Source organism: Oryzias latipes, chromosome 4 (assembly GCF_053564925.1).
Source record: "Oryzias latipes strain Hd-rR chromosome 4, Olatipes_Hd-rR_3.1".
In the NCBI taxonomy this organism is placed as follows: domain Eukaryota; kingdom Metazoa; phylum Chordata; class Actinopteri; order Beloniformes; family Adrianichthyidae; genus Oryzias; species Oryzias latipes.
Genome location: NC_136240.1, coordinates 7,947,957 through 7,954,103, shown reverse-complemented (window position 1 = coordinate 7,954,103; position 6,147 = coordinate 7,947,957).

The following is a 6,147-nucleotide window of genomic DNA, read 5'->3' as shown; positions in this document are numbered from 1 at the left end:
AAAAGGATCATGAATACAAAGAGTTCAATAGGAAAATACTAAAATGAACTAACAAACTGACTATGCTATACTGGCATCCCTGCCCTTAGACCCCCCTTCGCGGTAAGGAAAAACTAAGGAAAAACTAAAAAACCGGATTCCGGAAATAACGAAGAAACCTGAGGGGTGCCCACATGAAGGAGGGATCCTCCCCCAGGACGGACAGGTTTACCAGACCTCTTAGAGAAGAATTAACTTATCTAACGCTACAACTACATATATAAAGTCCAGCAGACGAGCTTCATCCAGCCGTGGTTGGGGGGGGGCAGTCAGGGGCGCGAGTCGAGCCTGAGACAGGAACCACATCCAGGTGTAGGAGCAGAGGCGAGGTACACGGTCAGGAACAGGAGCACGGATGAGCCAACTGGAGTCTGGAAGCACTCCCACTCCCCACGAGGGGAGAGGAAAAGAGGGACAATACATGAATCGCACTGCACCAAACAGAGGCATGGAGAACTGAATGATAAATGATGATCAAAAATAGAGAGGAGAGGAAGGGTAGAAGTACATTAGAAAAGAGGACATAACCCCAGTGCACCATAGTTCTAGCAGTCTTTTAAAACAAATAGTCATTGTTATTAAGTTTAATTTAAACACATTAACATTAAGTTAAATAATCTCTGAATACTAACTAGTCTGACAATAAGTTTGTCCAAAGAGGAATGTTTTCAGTCTAACTTTGAATGTAGAAACTGTCTCTCTTCCATGAGCTGGGAGTTTATTCCATAAAACAGGGGCTTGGTGGCTAAACGCTCTACCTCCAACTGTACTTTTACTAATTCTTGGAACCACAAGCAGTCCTGCATTTTGCGAGCGAAGTGTTCTGATTGGTTGGTAAAGGACTATGAGGTCCTTAATATAGGACGGGGCCGGTCCATGTAAGGCCTTATAGGTTAATAGGAGGATCTTGAACTTAATTCTAGAATCAACTGGGAGCCAATGGAGCGAAACTAACACAGGAGTGATGTGATCTCTTCTGCTGGTTCCAGCTAACAATCTAGCTGCTGCGTTCTGAACAAGCTGGAGACTTCTTAAGGAACTCTTAGGACACGCTGCTAACAAGGAGTCACAGTAATCCAGCCTCGACGTAACAAATGCATGGATGAGTTTTTCAGCATCACTCTTAGAAAGTATATTTCTGATCTTAGCAATATTCCGCAGGTGAAAAAAGGCAGTTCTACACGCCTGAGATATGTGAGCCTTAAATGATAAATCCTGGTCAAATAAAACCCCAAGGTTTCTAACTGTGGAATTGGGGGCTATACTTATGCCATCCAGGGAGACTATCTGAGCAGACAGAGTATCTCTGAGGTTTTTAGGACCAAGTATAATGACCTCAGTTTTTTCTGGGTTCAAGAGGAGGTAATTAATTGTTATCCAGGTGTTGATGTCACTGATTCAGGCATTCAGTTTCTCTATCTGGTCATTCTGGTCAGGTTTCATGGATAAATACAACTGCGTATCGTCGGCATAACAATGAAAATTAATGCTGTGTTTCCTGATTATGTTTCCTAGGGGTAGCATATAAAGCATAAATAGGATGGGTCCTAAGACTGAGCCCTGTGGGACTCCATAGTTGACTCGAGTGCACTGATAGGAATGTCCATTTACATTAACGAACTGATACCTATCAGATAGATAGGATTTAAACCACTGGAGGGCAGATCCTCTGATCTATATGTCCTGCTCTAATCTATGGAGTAAAATTCAATTCAATTCAATTCAATTTTATTTGTATAGCCCAAAATCACAACAACAGTCGTCTCGATGGGCTTCGAAGTAAAACATGAAATCAAAAGGATCACGAATACAAAGAGTTCAATAGAAAAATACTAAAATGAACTAACAAACTGACTAAGCTATACTGGCATCCCTGCCCTTAGACCCCCCTTCGCGGTAAGGAAAAACTCCCAAAAAAACCGGATTCCGGAAAAAACGAAGAAACCTCAGGGGTGCCCACATGAAGGAGGGATCCTAAAATACCGTGGTCGATAGTGTCAAAGGCTGCACTGAGGTCTAACATGACCAGAATAGAAAGTAGTCCCTTTTCTGAGGCCAATAACAAGTAATTAGAGACTCTAACTAGTTTCTGTGCTGTGGTGAGGTCTAAACCCCGACTGAAAGTCTTCAAAGTGGCTGTTGTCCTGTAGGTGGCAGTAAAGCTGCTTAACTACAACTCTTTCTAGGATTTTAGAAATAAAGGGGAGGTTTGATATTGGTCTATAGTTGGCCAACATGCTAGGATCCAAACTGGGCTTTTTCAGAAGAGGTTTAACAACTGCATATTTAAAAGACTGTGGCACGTAACCCGTTTCCAGAGAGGTATTTATCATTGTTAATATGGGATCATTAATTAGGGGAAAAGTTTCTTTAAAAAGTCTAGTGGGAATTGGGTCTAACAGACACGTTGAGGATTGATGCTATTTCCACTTGATCCACAATAGTGAAGCAGTCTAATGTCACAGAGGTTTCTATGGAGGCCTCCAGTTCTACCACTTCAGCCTGTTCTGGGCTGATAGTAGGAATAACTTGATTTAACTTATGTCTAATATTTGAGATTTTACTATCGAAAAATGTAAGAAAATCATCAGAGCTGAGAGAAACAGGAACATGTAGTTCTACTGAGCTCTGACTGCAAGTTAATTTAGCAATAGTGCTAAAAGGAAATCTTGGATTGTTTCCATTCTCTGATATTAAGGTTGAATAGTACTGGCTTCTAACTCTACGCAGAGCTTTTTTATAGGCTGTGTTTCCAGGTATTCAGAGACTGCTCTGAACCGCAGCAGTGCCATTCTCTTTCCAACTTACGGGTTTCTTGTTTAAGAGAACGTGTATCAGCGTTAAACCACGGTGCTACTCGGTTTTGTCTAACGAACTTAGGTTTCAGGGGGGGCAACAACATCAAGTGTACTCCTGAGGGCTTGTAAGGCATCATTAACAAACTGGTCATTTATACTAGGACTGATGCTATGGGAGCTAGTACTGGCTAAACTGTGTGTTTAAACTCAGACACAGAACGGTCAGTTAAGGTTCTTCTAAGCTGTTTCTTGTTCACTGGGGCAGAAGGATGTTCCAGTGTAAACTGGAAGGTAATCATAAAGTGATCAGAAATGATGGGGTTAAGAGGAAGGACACTCAGCTGGTTGATCTCTATACCATGGGTTAGAACAAGGTCCAGGGTGTGCTTATGACAGTGAGTAGGTTCATTCACACTTTGCGTGAAACCAACATCATCTAATAAAGCTGCAAAGCATTTCCTAGACAGTCACTGAGGTCATCAACATGAATATTAAAAACCCCTATTATTATAGTTTGATCAGAATCTAAGTAAGACAATAGTCGATAGGAAGTCGGAAAACTCAGTTAAAATTCTGAATATGGGCCGGGGGGGTGATAAATAATTATGAATAAAACAGCTTTTCGAGTCTTCCTGTTTGGGTGATTTATAGAAAATATGATGCTTTCAAATGAATTATAAGCATTTTTAACTTTAGAGCTTAGAAGCAAGCTAGACTGAGATATTACTGCCAAACCACCTCATTTCCCTGAAATCCTGGATTTCTGATAGTTAGCATAAGTGGGGGGGGGTTGCTTCATTCAATCTAACATAGTCATCCTGTTGGAGCCAAGTTTCTGTTAGGGCTAGAAGACTAAGGTTTTTATCAGTAATTAACTCGTTGACTAAGAGGGACTTTGAGGAAATGGATCGAATGTTTAATAAACCGCATTTAATTACATAATAATTCTGCTTGTGAGAACTGCTGTCTGTCACTGTAAGGTTTCTATGACGCGCTCCTTTTACTTGTCTTTCAGCACATAAGCTAAAGCTAGGACCTGCTTGACTTTCCCTGCATGGGTTTTGCACCAGCACTAACCCTAAGGGAGGCTCAGAGGAGCGTTTTACACTGCTGCTCTGCGCCCGGGTCTCGTCTCTGGGTTGTCAGGTTAACAGACTAAGGCTAGCAGAAATGTTTCTAGAAAGAAGAGCGGCACCGTCCCAAGTGGGATGGACGCCGTCTCTCCGCATGAGACCGGGCTTCCCCCAAAACGCGCTCCAATTATCCACAAACCCAACGCCGTTTTCTGGGCACCATCTAGAAAGCCAGCGGTTAAATGATGAAAAGCGGCTATACATTTCATCACTGACTAAGTTCGGCAGGGGACCAGAGAAAATTACAGTGTCGGACATCGTCTTTTTTTGCTCCTCCCCCTGCAAAAGAGTGCAGACGCTTTTCCCCTGCTCCTGCCGCTTCCTGCTTTATTTGCTTTTTAATCATTTAATTAATCATTTTTAATTATTTTACCTCATCCACACATCCTGGAATATCAGACTGGTCATCCTTTTTTGTGACTTCCACCTATACAAATCAATATTTTTACGTCTGACAAGCCAGCGACATGTCCGGAAGAGGAAGAAAAACAAACTCGCATACCAACACACGGATATACCAACAAGAAATAAAAGAGCTACAAACATGGATATTTACTTTGGAAACTGAAAAGAAGCCCACTATTACTACGAATGAGAAAAATAACAGTGACATAGACCTGAATGATGTTGTGTCCTTTCCGAAACTTTGTGCGTTGGAACTCTGTGTTAAGCCAAAGCGTAAAGATGACAGAACATCCGAAATAAAGCTCACAAACAGATTTTTACCCCTAACACAATGTGATGTTAAAGAACAAAGGGAAATTGGACCACAGAATAGGAGTCATAATGTTGGCAACAAAGCACAGGCAGAAAGAAAATCTGTGCCAAACGTCAAGGTCAGAGATACGCTGCTGCTTGGAGATGGCGCTATCAGTGGAGTCAGCCACAGAAGAATGCAAACGTTATGTTGCCCGAGTTCTACTGTTCCAGTGATTACAGGACTCTTATCTAAAGTCTTGTACCAAGGAGTTAAACGAATAATCATCCATGTAGGTGCTGTCTATATCAAAAAAGAACAATCTGAACGTTTGAAAAAAGACTTCATAAAGTTATTTGAAGAGATTGACAAAGTAGAGGTTGAAGCATTCATCAGTGGACCTCTTCCTAACATCGATGGGGTGTCACTCAAGTTCAGCCGTCTGTTTCAGCTGAACATTTGGCTCTCCAGAGAGTGTGCTTCCAGAGGATTCCATTACATTGAGAACTTCAATACATTCTGGAAACGAAAGGACCTATTCATGGGAAGAGGCCCACACCTGAACAGAGGTGGAGCAAGAGAGTTAGTGAAGAACCTCCTCCAGGCTCTGGGGCATAGAGGCCAAGGCCCTGAAAAGGCAGTAAGGAAGGACCGAGCCAGTGTCCCAGGAACCACAGCACAACGGCAACAACAACTATCTCCACCACCACCGGTCAAAGACTTGGATCCAGCACCACAACCACCTCCATCTAAGGACTCAGCTGCACCAACATCACAACAACCACCGCCAGCTCAGGACCAGGCCGCAGAACCACAACAACAACCACCAGATTTGGCCCCAGAAATATCACCATCTGACCAGCTGTGGGCGCCCCCTGCTACATCTACTCCCAGTGAAGACTCAATTTCCTTTTCGTCCCCCCCACTTTCACCCATGGCCCTACCTAGCCATTTTGATAGCCTCATTAAGTCAGGAATTAAGATGGCTCCCCTAACACCTGTGAGCCTCACACCACACAGGAGCTCTCCTACCCCTCCAGCGCCCCCTCCTTATCCTTCACCCAAAGTCCCTCCAACACGTCCTTCATCCAAACCCCCTCCAAAACGCCCCCTCCGTCGTTCACCCAAATCCCGTCCAGCTCCCGCTCCTCCTGGTCCATCACCCAAACTACCCTCAACTCGACCTCCCCTGCGCGCCTCTAGATCCTGACCCATTCTGTTCAACCTCTACATGCTGCCACTAGGCCAGTTAATACGCAGTAATAACATATCTTATCACAACTATGCAGATGATACTCAGATCTATGTGTCATTGACAACAGGTGAATATGGGCCGGTGGATTCACTCAGCCACTGCCTCCAACAGATCAGTGCGTGGATGCAGAACAACTTTCTCCAGCTAAACTCAAACAAGACCGAAGTAATTATTTTTGGCCCACAGAAACAAAGAGAAAGTATCAGCAGCTACCTTCATTCTCTG